The sequence below is a fragment of the Scleropages formosus genome, unplaced genomic scaffold (genome assembly GCF_900964775.1).
Source record: "Scleropages formosus unplaced genomic scaffold, fSclFor1.1, whole genome shotgun sequence".
Taxonomy (NCBI): Eukaryota; Metazoa; Chordata; class Actinopteri; order Osteoglossiformes; family Osteoglossidae; genus Scleropages; species Scleropages formosus.
The window spans coordinates 24,386-44,180 of record NW_021641017.1 but is presented as its reverse complement, the minus strand read 5'-3'; positions in this window follow the sequence as shown (position 1 = coordinate 44,180).

Below are 19,795 nucleotides of genomic sequence, written 5' to 3'. Positions count from 1 at the left end.
ACTCCTCTTTGAAGATTTCTGTACACACTCCAGAGTACACTGAAGCTTCACTGACATCAATGTCACACTCTTCCAGATCTTCGTTAATCAGTTTCAGCTGCTTTGGTGTTAATGAAATTAACAACAGGTGCACTAGAGGGGCAACAATGAGACGACCCCCAAAACAGGAATGGTTTTACAGGTGGAGGCCACTGACATTTTTTCCCCTCCTCATCTTTTCTGACTGTTTTTCACTAGTTTTGCATTTGGCTATGGTCAGTGTCACTACTGGTAGCATGAGGCGATACCTGGACCCTACAGAGGTTGCACAGGCAGTCCAACTCCTCCAGGATGGCACATCAACACGTGCCATTGCCAGTTTGCTGTGTCTCCCAGCACAGTCTCAAGAGCATGGAGGAGATTCCAGGAGACAGGCAGTTACTCTAGGAGAGCCGGACAGGGCCGTAGAAGGTCCTTAACCCATCAGCAGGACCGGTATCTGCTCCTTTGTGCAAGGAGGAACAGGATGAGCACTGCCAGAGCCCTACAAAATGACCTCCAGCAGGCCACTGGTGTGAATGTCTCTGACCAAACAGACTTCATGAGGGTGGCCTGAGGGCCTGACGTCCTCTAGTGGGCCCTGTGCTCACTGCCCGGCACCATGGAGCTCAATTGGCATTTGCCATAGAACACCAGAATTGGCAGGTCCGCCACTGGTGCCCTGTGCTTTTCACAGATGAGAGCAGTTCACCCTGAGCACATGTGACAGACATGAAAGGGTCTGGAGAAGCCGCGGAGAACACTATGCTGCCTGTAACATCGTTCAGCATGACCGGTTTGGTGGTGGGTCAGTGATGGTCTGGGGAGGCATATCCATGGAGGGACACACAGATCTCTACAGGCTAGACAATGGCACCCTGACTGCCATTAGGTATCGGGATGAAATCCTTGGACCCATTGTCAGACCCTATGTTGGTGCAGTGGGTCCTGGGTTCCTCCTGGTGCACGACAATGCCCGGCCTCATGTGGCAAGAGTATGCAGGCAGTTCCTGGAGGATGAAGGAATTGATACCATTGAATGGCCCCCACACTCGCCTGACCTAAATCCAATAGAACACCTCTGGGACGTTATGCTTCGGTCCATCCGACGCCGCCAGGTTGCACCTCAGACTGTCCAGGAGCTCAGTGATGCCCTGGTCCAGATCTGGGAGGGAATACCGCAGGACACCATCCGTAGTCTCATTAGGAGCATGCCCCGACGTTGTCAGGCATGCATACAAGCACGTGGGGGCCATACAAACTACTGAGTACCATTTTGAGTTGCTGCAATGAAATTTCAGCAAAATGGAATAGCCTGCCAAATCATTTTTTCACTTTGATTTTTGGGGTGTCCTTGAATTCAGCCCTCTGTAGGTTGATAATTTTCATTTCCATCAAACGATGTGGCATCCTTTCGTTCCTAACATATTACCCAGTCCATATCAGTATAGATATCCAGCATGATTTTTTTCCCCATTGAGATCTGATGTGTTTTCAAAGTGTTCCTTTAATTTTTTTTAGCAGTGTATTACAGACCATTTAAAGCAAACAGAAGGAAATAAATGTTATGTTTATTATAGTTTTTGTTGTATTTTTGTATCATTCATTTTGTTTTACAGACCTTTTTTTTGCATTATTGCCTATCTTGGCCAGATATTTGTGATTAAATGTTTCTTCAGATGTTCCTCTTTTTTTGGTATATTTAAGCCACACGAGACTGTAAAGAGAGACAAAAAGTTCTTACTCTTCCCCAAGGTAACTGTGAGATCCTTCTTGTTCATGGTCCTCAGAATGTACAGTGTGATCTTCAAGCCCCCTCTCTGCCACACATCTTCTGGATCTCAGATTCACTGTCGTGATCATTGTGATCCTGAGGCTCAAAGCATGCTGGGTAATCCTGACTCAGATTCCTCTTGAACTTGTTCAATTAATCTCTCAGGAACTTCACAGCTTTGTCCTCAAGTGAATAAAAGATATATTGAACTTTTAGAGCAATCATAAAAAATGGTGCTCTCTTCCATATTATTAATATGTATAATTTTAACAAGCTGCTAATTAATTTTCCATTTACCACACCAAAGAAGTCCTGTTACCTGATTTAATGTAGCAAATGTAGCAAGATATATAAAAGTTAAATACAAAGATAGGCAAACAATTCAAACATCATTAACCCAATAAACTGGTATTATATATACACTGTAAGTCCAGCAAGGGGAAGGAAAACACAATCAAACTATCTGAAACATGTTAGTACACATATGAACAGAGGAAACTACCAGTATAAACTTATAGGGGATGTGAGGAGAAAAGTGTGGAAATCTGAAAAATGTAAACAGAACACAGTAAACTGAAAATAATGTTAAAAACTGTTAAGTTGGTTCTCAGGAAGAGTTCATTTTGTCATGTCTCAACTCATTTTATCACCACTAATTTTGTATGAAACATCAAATACTTTGTGTCTTGTCTTTGGTTTAAAAACAAATAAATAAAAATCCAGTGCAGCCTCTGTGTAGAAAATGTCCAGATATTTGTTTATTCTGTGTGTAATGATAACAACAATCTCATGAAGCCTTTTCCTAAATCAGTGTGAAGACCGATATCAGTTGTGTAGAACATTGTTGTTGTCTATAACCATATGAATCATTACACAGTGCTGTTCCTCACATGGTTCACCAAGAGCAGTGTTGGAGCAGCCAAAAAGAGCCAACCCTGGGACCAGATCAATGTCCCTTTATACACTTGCAGGAAACACCTGAGGGACTATCTTGTTCCATTAACACCTACTGCCCTGGGATTTGGTACAACACCTTTGGGGATGGGATGTCTCCTCAACAGCTACAAGACTCTTAAACATCATGTAATACAGTTTCATTTGTTAGGAAACTCAACAAAAGAGAGCAGGAGAAGCAGGTCATGTTCTGGATTCTACATCACAAATACATGGATGTCAGTATTTACATGTTGATGACTTCTTCTTGTCCCACTGTATGACATTTGTAGATTGACTGAGCAACCCTTGCCTCTCCCTACTGAATAAACACACACCTGAGTCCCTCAGCTCAATCCCTGAGTTCATCATGACAGGAATTGAACCTACAACCTTTGGACCCAAAGGCAGAAGCTCTAACCACTACACAACTAGCTGTCCCTGCCTTAGCTCTACTTTAAAAGCTGCTAATAAAAAGCTTTCATTATTTACAAAAGAAAAAATAAAACTGTTTTCATGTGTCAAGTAAATAAATTGGTCCAAATTACTGAATTAGTAACCTTAATTGTATATTTAAACCTCATCTCGTTCAGTGTTTTTCCCCACTGGCTGCTTACGAGACGGATGGTGGCACAATTGGCCACACATTGATCAGTTATTGTATCTGATCTTTTATCTATCAGTAATATGATTTCAGCTGTCTGCAGTTGAGAAATCACTCCTAATTCCTGGGCCATCATCTCAACAGTGGTCCTTCAGGGTACACTTCTGAGTTCAATTCCGTCACGCTTCACTGTATCACATTTGCGGTGGGTACTTTATTACTTATGTAGTCATATACTTTCATTCTCATGCCAGAAGAGTATGTCTTTCCATCAACTTTTGGCCCCTTGGGATGTTCTGTGATTGAAGTCAGGTCTTCAACTTGAGACAGTTTCTGTTGATGGTAACACTTTAGAATACTGCTCCATACTTCATAGGTAGTTATGCAGGAACTAATGGGTAGTGCTACATTAACATTGCAGTTACTACTGATAACTAATAAGGAAGAGTGATTAAATAATCAGTAGTTAACATTTCAAGTTTAGTTTATTGTCATAGGTATAAGTACCATGTACAAGTATCTGAAATTCTTCCTGAATGCTTCTCCACAAACTATGGACAAAGACAGAGACAATAGAAATACTGCACAAACAAAACAATGACAATGAGTAATGCAACATCAATAAATAATGGTAACAGTAATAACAATACCACCAACTGACAGCCAGAGAACTCAGAACGAGAGAATGAGAATGGTAAATTACACTGCCACTATAAGCAATGTGCTTGGGAGGAGCATTTGCGGTAACAGTTAATTATTAGTTATGTAGTAGTTACTATTACATCCTGCAGTACTAACAATTAGATAGTTATTAGTAATTAATAATTATTAAATACTGTATGCCTCCTGCAGTACTACACATTAACTAAGACTCATAAAATAGAATTATGAATTACTCATCAACAGTCACATACAATTATCCATCACAATAAACAGACATCATGCTGCTTATTATTAATAATACAATTTTCAGATTAGTCTGAAGTATCAGGAGGTTGGTCAGAGCATTTTAAACCTTGTATGTCCCCTATCACCAGATGGAGGGTGGTGAGGCAGTGCAATGGGTTTGATTGGTGCTTCACTATGTGGTGGATCTGGGGTTCAAGTCCTTCTTGTGGTGCATGGTGGTGCCATTCCTGTCCTTGGGTTTTCCTCCCCCCCAGATGCAGAGGAAGGACCTGGCACCCACCTCTCTTCCTCCCTTGATTTGGCTCGAAAAACCATGCAGGTGGTCGCCCAGGTCTGGTTTGACTCAGCACCCTGCATGCATGCATCACTATACTGAATAACTCATTAAGATTGAGTATTGCTGTCACTTAAATAGGTCTGTTGTGTTCTTTAACCAGAAAGAAACAAACCCCCTCTTAACTGTATTTTGTGGAAAATCATCACTAGCCAACTTACCGCATAAAAACTATACAAATTCCACATTTTCCAGCTCTGTTTTCTTTTGGAGAGCTGTCCTCATTAGTCTTTATGAGTAAATTAGATAATGACTGAAGGTTAGGTTGTCATTAACAATTAAGAAAATCATTGTAACCCATTAGTAATGAATCAAGTGTTTCCACACTGTTCTTCAGGGACTACTCACGATTGGACCAGTATTTTAAAGTGAAAATCATGGTAATCATTAGTAATAAGATAAGATAATACTTTATTGTCTGTTTGCACAGAAATTTGTCTTGCTTCACCAGCTCAGTAATCAATTTACCTCAGATATCACACAGAACAATAAAAAGCCATTACATAAATACAAATCCACAGAAACAGCATGAATAAATATGCATTTGCATTTAGTGCAGGTACATCAATCAAAATCCAAACAACTAATGGGGTGTATCTGCTTGTGTGTGTGCGCGCAAATATGCGTGCATAGGGTAGAGGGGGGGTTACCTCCTTGACCTGCTCTGTTGATTCAGTAATGTGATGGAATGAGGAATAAAAGAATGTTTGTACTTATTCCTCTTACAGTCTGGCACCCTAAAATGCCTCCCAGAGGGCAGAAGCTGAAACTCCTCATGTAGAACATGAGAATGGTCTGTACTGATCTTCTCAGCCAATTTGAGGGTATGCTTGGTGCAAGGAAAGAATTTACCAAAGAATGACCCACCATCTTTGAGCAAATGTTCAGCAGTCTTAAAATTCTGCTTTTCAGCTGAACTGAGAGGCCACAGAGCCAAACCGGGCTTCCGTTTAGCAGAATGCTGCAAATTTTAGAACAAAAGAATAAATAATCTCCTTGCTGACACCAAAACATCTGAGTCTCCTCAGAAAGCAGATTCTCTGTTGAACTTTATTACATATGTAATCCACATGATATGACGAAGATAGGGCATTATCCACATACACGCCCAGATATTTGAAAGTTGAGGACTGCTTTATAGGTTTGTTGTGAATGGTGACTGGGACTGGTGTGAACTGTGTGGATCCAAAAAAGGATTTCCTCTGTTTTGATGGGATTTAGAACAAGGGCGTTCTGGGTACACCATTGGACCACTGTGTTCACACTGTCAAAATAGGAGTCCGGCTTCTCCCCCTCGGTCATCAGTGCTACCAATGCTGTGTCATCAGAAAATTTGATGAGATAATGATTAGGTATACTGATAACACAATCATTGGTGTAAATAGTAAATAACAGTGGTGAACTGACACAACCTTGAGGAGAGCCAGTGCTTGTTACACGCAAGGGGGAGTATGTGTTATTAATTTTAACCAGCTGATGTCTGTTAGTGAGAAAAGAACTTTACCAATGAATGAGACATGAATTTATCCCCAACTGGTGTATTTTGGAGAGCAGCAAGTCTGGTTTGATTGTATTAAATGACAAAGAAAAATCGATAAACAATACTCCGGCATAGGGTTTGCTTTTTGGTGTATCCAAATGCTTTAAAACAAGATGCATGAGGGTGGCTACTGCATCTTTAGTGCTGTGCTCACGCTTGTAAGCAAACTGGTAAGGGTCTAATTTTCCCTGAATAGACAGAGAGCAAATGGGAGATGATTTTTTCCGGAGATTTCATCAGTACAGAAGTAAGAGCTACAGGTCGATAATCATTACACTCTTTAGGACATTTTTTCTTAGGAAGTTGTATTACATGGGAAGTTTTCCAGGTTGTGGGGATCGTGTATGTATCCAGCGATTGCTGGAAAATGGGCTGCCACACAGGGGCGAGCTCCTCCCTATAGTTCTTCAAAACAGAGGCACTGATGTTGTCAGGGCCGGTGGACTTATGTTCATTAAGATTTCTAAATGCGTTGGCCACTTGTCCTACTGAGATTTCCACTCTATCATCAGGCCTTATAAGTACTCATCAGCACATCACTGCAACTCTCTACAGTCCCAGAGGTCTTAAACCTGGTGAAAAAAGTATTCAGCTCTACAACAGAGGCCACCTCGTCATTTGTTACCAATGACTTCTGTTGTTTGCTGGGCATACCTGCCATGCTTTTCATGGTCTCATGCATTTTTCTGGGGTTATTAGCCTTAAAAGACTTCGAGATATCTCTTATGAATATCCTTTGCCTTCCTAATTTTATCTCTCACACCTCCTTGTCCCTCTTTTCCAGCTCCAGTTTGTCCTTATTTTTAAAGGCTATTTTCCTCTGATACATTATACATTTAACATCTTTAGTTATGTAGGATATGTTATTAGGGTACACCTTAATTGTTTATAGGAATAATAGACTCAACACAGAAATTAATGTAATCAGTTGTAACTGAGCATGCTGAGTCCAAAGTGCCCTCCCTCAGCAACTCCCAGTCAGTACAGTCAAAACAGGCTCCCAAAGCCTCTTTGCTGTCCTGCGTCCAGTGCCTTACCACCCTTTTCAAAGGTTTACTGCTTTTTAGTTTGGTCCGATAAGTTGGAATAAGATGCACCACATTATGATCAGAATTAGCTATTGGGGGTTTGCTTCTAGATTGGTAGGTATTACTCATGTTTATGTAACATTTGTCCAGTATGTTATCCTTCCTCGTTCCGCATGCTACAACCTGTTGAAATCCTGGCAAAGTTTTCTCCAGGTTGTAGGTGTTAAAATCACTAAGGACAATGGTGGGAGCATCAGGAAATTGTAGTTGTAAATTGCACATACTGTCCGCTATTGAAGCAGCAGCCCGATGGACTTTGCCGCTTGGTGGAACATAAACAACAAACAGCAGGATGCAACCAAATTCCCGAGGGAGGTAAAATGGTCTCAACCCAATACCCAGCAGTTCAAAGTCATTATTACATAATACCAGTTTAACAGAATATTGACGACACCACCGCTCATTAATGTACACAAATACCCCCCCTCCCCGGCTTTTTCCAGAATTTTCATTCCTGTATGCTCGTACAAGTGAAAAGCCGTTTATATCAAAAAGAGAGTCTGGGGCAGCCGCTTGCAGCCAAGTTTCAGTAAAACAGAGGAGGGCAGCTTCTCGAAATTCAAAAGCATACCTTGCATATGTCCTCATCTCTTCCATTTAATTCTGAATGGAGCGCAGGTTAGCCAGGATTATAGCAGGTAGTGCCGGTCTGGATTCCCGTGACCGGAGTCTCCTCCTGATCCCTCCCCGTCTGTCGCGCTTTCTCCTCCGGGCTGTTGATCTGCTGGGCTCGCCGCAACCGAAAGCCGTCGACCCGGTCGTTTCAGATCATTCGGAATGTTGTCCAGTAGCCTGGATGCTGCTTGGTCTATCAGTCCTATTGGGATCCGGAGAGCCAGGAGTGTGTTTCAACTATAACTAATCGCCCTACGCCGGCGCTCCATATTGGCAACGTCGCACACGACCGGCATTTACACAAACAAACATAATGATAATCCGAAGAGTAGTATAACTATCACAAAACAAAGGAATAAAGGACACACCAGATTGCTAATAGAGCAGGTAAGCAAGTCGCCAGCTGAGCAGTGTCATGTTGAGCAGCTGAGCAGACCTAATTACTTAGGTCTTATCACATCAGCATGGTCTGGAACACACACACACACACATTTTCAGAACCGCCTGTCCCTTACGGGGTCACGGGGAACCGGAGCCTACCCGGCAACACAGGGCGTAAGGCCGGAAGGGGACACACCCAGGACGGGACGCCAGTCCGCCGCAAGGCACCCCAAGCGGGACTTGAACCCCAGACCCACCGGAGAGCAGGACTGCGGTCCAACCCACTGCACCACTGCACCACCGCTGGTCTGGAACAATATTGTAAATATTTGAAAAACCTGAGAAAACAATGTAATGAATGATTTTCTCAAGCAGCAGTGTAAAGAGCACAGTACACTATTAATAGTAGAACAGTAACATTAATAACTCAAGTGTTTCAATATTTTATTAGTTTCATTTAATTACACTTTTTCACATGAACTTAAATTGAATGTTGTAATGCTTAAATCTCACACACACACACATTGTCGGAACCGCTTGTCCCATACGGGGTCGCAGGGAACCGGAGCCTACCCGGCAACACAGGGCGTAAGGCCGGAGGGGGAGGGGACACACCCAGGACGGGACGCCAGTCCATCGCAAGGCACCCCAAGCGGGACTCAAACCCCAGACCCACTGGAGAGCAGGATTGCGGTCCAACCCACTGCGCCACTGCACCACCGCGCCCCCCTACTGCTTAAATCACATTATACATTATAATGCCCATTTCTTCTACATTCTGTATTGCTGTTTAATGTGGGTGTTAATCCTCCGTCCAATCAACGTGAGCGGTGCGATGGAGAAGCACGTCACGTGCTGATGCTCTGTTTGCATGCAGATGCAAAGCTGGGTCCTCTGGTATGTAGTGGTGTCGAGTCCCAAGCACCTCCACTGCACCAGCTGATGTGGCAGCTTAGAATCCTCCAAACGAGCACATCTAATAGCGAATTAAACTGGCCACAGTCCACTGCGTGGTTATAGTGCTCCGTAGTTTAGTACAATTACTGAGTGAAGACAGCAACAAACACAGCTCACTCTCCTGTTCCAGAATCAGTAAGAAATATATCCTTCAGTAACCATGGATTTATATTTCTTTGAAGTGTGTCAGTGATGGGGGGATGTTCAGTACTTCTGATCTGGAGGACATTGATTCAGTGCAAAAAAGAAGTACACTGCAGTCATCGCTGCTAAGGCACCAGCCTATACAGGTAACACATCAAATCATTCGGAAGGGTTTAAATGTAATTTCATTTAAGTGAAGTATGTTGTCACGACCCACATGGACTATACTGCTAGTGTCCTTACCTGGCCCAGCACATCCTTTACATAGGGATAGTACAGTGCTGTACCTGAGGAAGGGCAGTACACCAATGCTTCGTCCTGATCATATGAGTGAGGCAGAGCGTCCAGAGCATCCAGAGCAAGGAGTCGAAAAGCGGTAACCGAGATGGCATCTTTCAAAAGAATGGAGTCCCTCTTCGACGTAAGTTCCATCCTGAATTTATCGTCTGATGGCACACCTGTGTGTTGTGTATCATGTAATATGTATTGCTTAGTTGCACCTGCTGACTTTGTTGAACATTTCATTTGCTCGAAATGCATGACAAATAATGACTTGGTGCAGAAGGTCTGCGATTTAGTAGAGTGCATTAAGAATTTGATTTCTATCTGAGAAACGGAGATTCGGTTGGACTTGGTGTATCCTGATGCCTCCATAGTGTGGAACTTGGCATCGACACTTACAGGCCCCAGTACAGCTGATGAGAAGCCAGGTACCCTGGAGCGCTCTCACGGAGACTGGGTTACTCTTTGGAGTAAGTCAAATACAGCGAAGCCTAAGGCACGGGTTCCTGGTTCGTCCAAACCCAAAATAGATATTCGGCTCTAAGCAGTTCACCTAATAATAATAATAAGAATAATAATAATGTGCTTATTTTGGGGGATTCAGCTATCTGAAATGTTAAAACTCGGGGGCCTGGGATGCGAATTGTCAAGGTGAAGTGTTTCCCATGCTCACGCGAGTCCGACATGGAGGTTCGTGTCAGTTCTCTGGCTGATAATGCCGTGTCGACTATGATGGTGCATGCTGGTGGTAATGATATTCGTTATCATCAGTCTGAGGTGTTAAAGAGCCACTTTATTTCTTTTTGTAATAAGGCCAGAAGGAAATGTTATAATCTAATAGTGTATGGTCCTTTACCCAAACTCTTCATGGGGGACATAATGTACAGTAAACTGGTGTCCTTTAACAGGTGGTTGGAGACGTGGTGCCGCTCTAATCGTATATCATTTGTTAATAACTAGGATGATTTCTGGGAAAGGCCCAAGTTCTTCAGGTGTGATGGTGTACACCTCAACTGGAGGGGTTCGATTTTTCTGTCCTAGAACTTGGCCTGCAAGCTGCAGTACTGACTCAGCCTTTAGCAGCTCTGTGTATTGATGAGTCTGTTACTCGTTCTGGTACCAGTGGTCATTTCTCATGTGATGGGATTTCTTGTGCCTTGTCCAGTGTGTGCCTCAAAACTTTAAAAAAAAACATTAAGTGCTGCCAAAACATCAGAATCAGAACGAGCTTTATTGCCAAGTATGTTCGCACATACAAGGAATTTGTCTTGGTCACAGGAACTACCACAGCACAGACAGAATGACAGTGACAAGACAGGTGAGAAGATAGAGTATGTGAGCAAGGGACAAAAAATATTTAAAAATATGAAGTACCCAATATACAAAAATAGTCACTAGATACAAATGCAAGGGAGTGTGAGTAAGAGATATGTGATAAATAGTTATAAATATAAATATAAATAGCATTATGTATTGCACGGTTTACTCTCTAGGGGAGAGATTTAGGTGTTCATGAGGTAAATGGCCTGAGGAAAGAAACTTTTCTTATGCCTGGCTGTCCTGGTGCTCAGTGCTCTGTAGCGCCGGCCAGATGGCAAGGGTTCGAAGAGGAAGTGGCCTGGATGTGAGGGGTCTACAATGATTTTGCTAGCCCTTTTACTGACTCTGGACGAGTGCAGTTCTTGGAGAGCTGGGGGGGATGTGCCGATGATTCTTCCAGCAGTCCGAACTTTCTGCTGCAGTCTTCTGATGTCTGATTTCGGAGCTGAGCCGAACCAGACAGTTATAGAAGTGCAGAGGACAGACTCGACGACTGCAGAGTAGAATTGCATCAGTAGCTCCTGTGGCAGGTTGAACTTCCTCAGCTGGCGAAGGAAGTACAACCTCTGCTGGGCCTTCTTCACAATGGAGTCTATGTGGGGCTCCCACTTCAGGTCCTGTGAGATGGTGGTGCCCAGGAACCTGAATGACTCCACTGTTGCCACAGTGTTGTTCATGATGGTGAGTGGGGATAATGCTGAGGTGTTTCTCCTGAAGTCTACGATCATCTCCACTGTTTTGAGCGTGTTCAGCTCCAGGTTGTGATGACTGCACCAGACAGCCAGCTCTTGGACCTCCTGTCTGTAAGCAGACTTGTCGCCATTCCGGATGAGGCCGATGAGTGTGGTGTCGTCTGCAAACTTCAGGAGTTTGACAGAGGGGTCTTTAGCGGTGCAGTCGTTGGTGTACAGGGAGAAGAGCAGTGGGGAGAGAACACATCCCTGGGGGGCGCCAGTACTGATCGTGCGAGTATTGGATGAGAATTTTCCCAGCCTCACTATCTGCTGCCTGTCTGTCAGAAAGTTGGTGATCCACCGACAGATGGAGGCGGGCACAGAGAGTTGGGTTAATTTGGACAGGAGGAGGTGTGGGATGACAGTGTTGAAGGCTGAGCTGAAGTCCACGAACAGGATTCTCGCATAAGTCCCTGGTTTGTCCAGATGTTGTAGAATGTAATGCAGTCCCATGTTGACTGCATCATCCACAGACCTGTTTGCTCGATAAGCAAACTGCAGGGGGTCCAGCAAGGGTCCAGTGATGTCCTTCAGGTAGTCCAAAACCAGTTTTTCAAGTGACTTCATGACCACAGAAGTTAAGGCGACAGGTCTGTAGTCATTAAGTCCTGTGATTTTGTGTTTCTTTGGAATGGGGATGATGGTGGAGCGTTTGAAGCAGGAAGGAACTTCGCACATCTCCAGTGATCTGTTGAAGATCTTTGTGAAGATAGGGGCCAGCTGGTCAGCACAGGTTTTTAGGCAGGCCGGTGAGACACCGTCTGGGCCTGGTGCTTTCCTTGTCTTCTGTTTGACAAAGACCCGACGCACCTCCTCTTCACAGATCAAAGGTGCAGGAGGGGGGAAGGTGGGGGTTACTGGAGGTGTTAATTGATTCGTGGAGAGAGGGTGTGAGACAGGGTTTATCAAACCTGCAATAAAACTCATTCAAATCGTCGGCTAGTTGTTGAGTTGACATGGTGCTGGGGGGTGGTGTCTTGTAATTTGTGATGTCTTTCAGGCCTTTCCACACTGATGCAGGATCGTTGGCTGAAAACTGTTTCTTCAGCTTTTCAGAGTAGTTTCTCTTAGCCACTCTGATCTCCTTTGCCAGTGTGTTTTTGGCCTGTTTATACAAGACTCCGTCCCCGTTTTTGTAGGCGTCTTCTTTGGCCTGACGAAGCTGTCTGAGTTTTGCAGTGAACCACGGTTTGTCATTGTTGTATGTTAAACGAGTCCTGGTAGGGATGCACATATCCTCGCAGAAACTGACATATGATGTTACAGAGTCTGTGAGCTCATCTAGATCGCTAGCAGCAGCCTCAAAAACACTCCAATCAGTGCACTCGAAGCAGGCTTGTAAGTCCTGCTCTGCTTCCTCAGTCCATCTTTTAACAGTCCTTATATTACAGGTTTAGCTGATTTCAGTTTCTGCCTGTAGGTCGGTATAAGATGAACCAGACAGTGATCAGAGAGCCCCAAAGCTGCCCGTGGAACAGAGTGATATGCATCCTTTACTGTGGTGTAGCAGTGGTCCAAAATATCACTGCCTCTGGTGGGACATGTAATATGCTGTCTGTATTTTGGCAGTTCACGGTGGAGATTTGCTTTATTAAAGTCCCTGAGAATGATTATAACAGAGTCCGGGTGTTGTTGCTCTGTGTCAGTGATCTGGTCGCCAGCTGTTGCAGCGCTGCGTTCACGCACGCTTGCGGTGGAACGTAAACACTTACGAGGATGAACGAGGAAAACTCCCGCGGCGAGTAGAAAGGCTTGCAGTTGATGAAGAGCGCTTCTAGGTCGGGGCAGCACATCTTCTTCAACGCTGTTACATCTGTACACCACCTTTCGTTGATGTAGAAGCATGTCCTACTGCCACGTGATTTCCCCGCTGATTCCGCGTCGCGATCCGCTCTGAACAGCTGGAAGTCCGGCAGATGTAGCGCGCTGTCCGGGATGGCTTCATTCAGCCAGGTTTCCGTGAAACACAGAGCAGAGTTTAAGAAGTCCTTGTTTCTTTGGGACAGGAGGAAAAGTTCGTCCATTTTGTTGGGTAAGGAGCGGAGGTTCGCCAGATGGATACTAGGCAGCGCTGTTCTAAAGCCGCGCTTTCGGAGCTTGGCAAGCGCGCCGGCTCGTTTTCCACGCTTGCGCGTCTTGGAGCGCTTGAGCAGCGCCGCTGCACCTCCGACTACAATGTCCAGCAAAACGTCAGAAAAGTCGAAAACCGGTAAAATGTCGGGTGGTGTGTACTGCCGAATGTTCAGCAGTTCTTCCCTGGTAAAACTGATTGTCGGAGTATAACTAAAGACAGGGCAAACTAACAAAAACAGTAAAACAACTGTGGAGCTCCACACCGAGGCAGCCGTTCGCGGCGCCGTCATGAAGCAGTTATCTACAAACTATTATAAGGGCACTGCATTTAACTAGACTTAGTGATAGGAACGCTTGCACCGGAAACCTAAAATACATTAAAACAAACATTCTCAACTTACCACCGAAGCCAAACTGTAATATTATATGCTGTCTGTTAAATATTCATTCAGTAACAAGTAAAACTGTTCTATTAAACAACTTAATACTAAATTACAAGTCCTATCTATTCTTTCTTACTGAAATCTGGCTCAGTCCGATATGATTCCACTAATAGAAGCCCCTTCAGACGGATATGATTATTTCCATAAATTTTGTTCTGTACGTCGTTGAGATGGAGTCAGTGTTCTTTTCAATAATAGATTACAAATAACACCGAGAAATCATGATAATTTTACCTTGTTTGAGGTTATACAACAAGATTTCAAGTCAAAACCCAATATTATTATATTACTTCTCTCTTGTCCACCTGCTCCTCTTTTCTTGAGGAATTCAGTAACTTTATAACTGATTTAGTCATTACACATGACAAAATAATGTTGATGGGTGATTTCAGTATTCATATAGATGTTGTAATATGTTGAATTAGAATATGTAAAATACGTAAGTAACGTGATTGCGTAGCAAGACGTATTAGTGATATATTCATGTAAGATGGCGAAATAAAGAAGCTACCTTAAGTCAGCCATGTGTGTTCTGCTCATTAAAATCATGTAAGATGGCGAAATAAAGAAGCTACCTTAAGTCAGCCACGTGTGTTCTGCTCATTAAAATCATGTAAGATGGCGAAATAAAGAAGCTACCTTAAGTCAGCCACGTGTGTTCTGCTCATTAAAATCATGTAAGATGGCGAAATAAAGAAGCTACCTTAAGTCAGCCACGTGTGTTCTGCTCATTAAAACCACAAACATTACAGACGTGTCATCGGATACTTTCGCTAATAGTTTTACGTCTCTCCTAAACTCCGTCGGTTTTGCTCAAGTTGTTAACGGTCCTACTAATTCCCCTAACCATATGCTTGATCTCATCATAACCTATGGCGTAGATGTTCATTATGTTAATATTATTCCTTTAAACGAGGCTATTATGATCATCCTTTGATTATGATTAACCTTTGATCTATACCTGCCGGTGTCATCTGACAATAGTAAAACTAAAATCGTGCAGCATATTGATGAAAATACTACTGCTAAAATTGTTGATCATAGAAGCTCAGATTTTGGAACGAGTGTAGATATGTTGATCAAATGGCTCTAGATTATAATTTGGTGGTAAAATTTGCCCTAGACTCTGCGGCTGGACCAAAAACTAAACTTATTCGAACTGTAAGAAACTCACCCTGGTTCAACAAATCAACTCGTGCAATAAAGTTAGAATGTCATACACACACACACACACACACACACACACATTTTCAGAACCGCTCATCCCATACGGGGTCACAGGGAACCGGAGCCTACCCAGCAACACAGGGCGTAAGGCCAGAGGGGGAGGGGACACACCCAGGACGGGACGCCAGTCCGTCGCAAGGCACCCCAAGCGAGACTCGAACCCCAGACCCACCGGACAGCAGGACCGTGGTCCAACCCACTGCGCCACCGCACCCCCTTGCAGAATGTCATACATTAAAACGTAAATGGCGTTCAGCTAAACTAAACGTTTATTATGTAGCCTGGCCCGATTGTCTAAAAAAATACAAAAAGCACTTTTTCACTTGCTTAACTGGTAAACACAAAGATAAACCATGCAATTCTGCATTGCATCATACCATTACTAATGATGAATTTATGTCATTTTTTCAGTGATAAATTAGAGAATATCTGCAAATCCGTAGTGCCCTCTAGCTCAGTTTTAGCTGGCATAAGCGCTTCTGACGATGATAATATTGTCCGCACCATCTAAGTAGCTTCGACGTAATTACTTGTTAAACACTGACTTACAAATCGTTACTTTCTAGAATGCCCAGGAGGGGTGGGCAACCACTGGCCCATGGACCCCCCAGAGGTTTTTTTTTCCTCCCTCAGCCTTCAGTTGGGAGTTTTTGTTCCTTTCCCCGGTGGCCAGTAGGTATACTTATAGCTCTATAATAAGTTATTCATTATGATAGCCATTAGTTGACTATCTTCTTTGTTTGTATCAATTTTTCTTGCTGTATCCTTGTGTTAAAGTTCTCTGTGTCACTGCTTGAGAAGAGCGCTCTATAAAAAATAAAAATAATAATAGTGTAGCCCCTACGCAACTTGTTCTCGCGTAGTTGGATGTTTGGGGCGGGATGTCCGGGGGAGAAGGGGGAGAAGACGGAGGAGGAAGAGGGTTGGAACACCACGTGGGGAGAAAGGGGAGTTGTTTTTTTTTGAGACCGGGCGAGGAGAACGAGCAGTTTTGGGTTCGTTCTCACTCGGGGGGGGTTGTGAAAAAAACCGGCGCGAGCGACAACCAGCCCGCGGGGAGTCAGTTAGGTTTTTTTTGAGGAGTTTAAGGGATAGAGGGGGAACAGAGTACGTGTGGGAGACACCGCGTTGACCGAGTTTTTTTTTTCGGAGTTGGGGATTGGAAGATAGGTTTTGGCCAGCGCGACTAGACCCGGAGAGAGAGGGTCGCCAGGACTCGCCATCATCGCTCCACGAGAGAGGGTGGCTGTGAGGACAGGTCGCTGTCGGTTTCCTGCACTGCACGAAAACCGTGAGTAACGGCGGGAATTTCCCTCGGTGGTGGACAAGGAGCTCCAGACTAAAGCACGCCAACGAGACGACGCCGGTACCAGAGACTGTCATAAAAGGAAAAAAAACGTGTTCGTTTTCTTTGGTGGTGTGAATTATAATGTTTATTTGTGTGGACATTTTATATTAAATGTTTGTTGGGTTTATTTCACCTGAATGTTGTGACAGTCCCTGTGTAGGTGTGAATGTTTTTTTTGGGGAAAGGAAGGCGGAGCTGAGGTTGCTGTGTGTAAAGCATGGGAGGTTTGTACGACTGTAGTATAACAGTATAGCTGCACGACGCTAACTGGGCCTCTCCTCACCCTAGCGAGAGCCATACCCCGCAATTGGGGGAGCAACAGTACACGCATCCCAAAGTTGTGTTGTAGACACCACCGATTCACCTCCCATGCTAGTAATAAAAAAAAAAAAAAAAAATCAGAATCGAGTGGGTGGGCTACACTAATAATAACTGTAGAGGAAGTTACTGTGCTAATTCACTCTATGAAAGGTACTACCTGTTCTTTAGACCCAATCCCCACTATATTACTGAAAGCTGCAGTTTCCGTGCTTGCAGAACGTATTGTTAATATTGTTAATACATCGTTACTAATAGCTGTGTTCCAAGAGCTATTAAAATTGCCATTATTAGGCCCCTACTAAAGAAATCATATCTGGATTGCAACAATAACATTTGCTAATTTGCTCCCTTTTATGGCTGATTTTAAAATTTTAACCTTAAATGTCAGAGGACTGAAGAATGTTTTGAAAAGAGCAGCGATGTTTGACAGGCTGGCAGCCTCTGCCTTGCAGTTATGTTTTTTACAGGAAGTCCACCTTCGAGATCAGCGGGATGTGGTCATTTTCTCTTCGGGTTGGAGGAAAGGTAGATCATACTGGAGTGTGGGTGGCGTCCACTCAACAGGTGTTGGCATTCTCTTTGGTGAACAAAGTTTTATGTAAGCATATTAACTGTTACACAAGGTAGAGTACTGGGAGTGGACGCCACCTGGAGGGGACAGCGCATCCGTGCAATGTGCGTCTATGCTCCGGTAGAGGCCGCATCCTGCATATCTTTTTTAGAAGAGTTGGCCCCCTTTTGTGTCTGTAATAGACATTTAAAAATTGGTGGGGATTTTAATATATATCTGGAGGGTAAAGAGAATGTTAGCATCAAACATTTTAAGAATTTTATACTCAGATTTGGTCTTTCTGATGGTTTTAGAGTATGTAACCCCAATCATCCGGACATTACCTGGTCTAATAGTAGAGAAGCACAAAGTCGCCTGGATTATATTTTAGCTTCTGACTATCTTTTTTCTGCCGGACGCCGTTCTTCTGTCCCGCTGGCTTTTGGCGTCACGCCGTTTCCTCTTTCTTGCTGCTCAGTGTTCAGTCGCCAGCCTTCCCAGCCTGCTTAGCACCCCCAGGCTCTTTTTCCAATAGACTGGCAGACATGGTCACCCCATCATTTTTTCCAGAAGTGCCCCCAGTGGTTGCACACTCACATTTAACATTATTCCCCATAATTCAACTATTTACATTTAGGAGTTTACCTCCTAAAACAGTAACACGGGGTCGTTACAATACAATAAAATTCCTTTAATTATCCTGAGTTTATTCTTTATCCATATTTTATTACACAAATCAACTTTTTGCTCCAGGAACCAATGGGGTTCCTTACCGGGTTTATAAAGGTGCCCCAGATGTCTTAAAGTTTTTGTGGAAGCAGATGGTGGTTGTATGGAAAAAGTATCATTCCAAAAGAATGGCGGCGAGCAGGAGGGGTATTTATACCCAAAGAGAAAGATACGGTAGAAATAGGGCAATTCAGGCCAATATGCCTTCTTAATGTTGAAGGGAAAATATTTTTTAATGTTGTGGCGCAGAGGTTGTCTGCATATTTATTAGCCAACAATTTAATTGACACATTTGTGCGGAAAGCAAAAATTGCTGGTTTTTCAGGCTGTTTAGAGCATTGTAGTATGATCTGGCACCAGATAAAGGAGGCCAAGATGGAAGGTGAAGACCTAAACGTGATTTTTTTGGACTTGGCGAATGTCTTTGGTTCAGTGCCGCATGTTTTGTTGTGGAGGGCATTTGATTTTTTTAAAATCCCAGAGTGTCTTATGAGACTGGTTAAGGTGTATTTTAAAGACATCCAGTTTTATTTTTGTACCAAACAATACACCACATCTTGGCAGTGGTTGGGGATTGGCATAATGGCTGGATGCACAATCTCACCTCTGGCTTTTAGCATGGCTATGGAGGTGATAATAAGGGCTTCGAGATGGGTGGTTCGGGGTATGAGGCTGAAGGACAGTTCTCGCCTTCTGCCAATCAGAACGTATATGGATGATATGACTGTGCTTACTACTACTGTCCCGTGTACTTGTTGCTTATTAACAAAGTTGAATGGCAATCTAAAGTTGGCCGGATTCAAAATTACACCTAGCAAGTGTAGGAGCTTGTCAATAGTTAAAGGAAAGTTATCGCAGGAGAATTTCCAGATTGATGGGGAAAAGATTCCATCAGTGGCTGAAAGGCCAATTAAGAGCTTGGGTCAATGGTATGATTCCTCACTAAGCGACAGGGAGCAGGTTAAAAGATTAAGGGAGGATGTAGTGCAGGCAATTAATAGGATTGATAAATCTTTTTTACCAGGGAAGCTGAAGGTTTGGTGCCTGCAGTCTGGTTTATTGCCTAATATTAGATGGCCGCTAACTAACTAGGTTCCTATGTCAGGGGTTGAAAGACTGGAAAGGGTTATGAGCAAAGCTATTAGGAGATGGTTGGGAGTTCCTCATTGTTTGAGTAGTGTGGCTTTGTATGGAAAGGGGGTTTTGGAATTACCACTGACTAGTCTTGTAGAAGAATTCAAGTGTGCCAAGGTTGGCTTGGAATTAACATTGTCAAGCACAAGAGACCCAATGGTGAGATCGGTTCCTTGTAAGTTTAAAAAGAGGACGTAAGTGAAATCGCGGGAAGCTGTTGCACATGCGTAGACAGCGCTTGAGCACAGAGATGTGGTCGGTCAGGTGCAGGTAGGTAGGGCGGGGCTCGGTGCCGGTAGTCGAATAAAGTTGTGGAGTAAAGCTAAGTTGCTGGAGA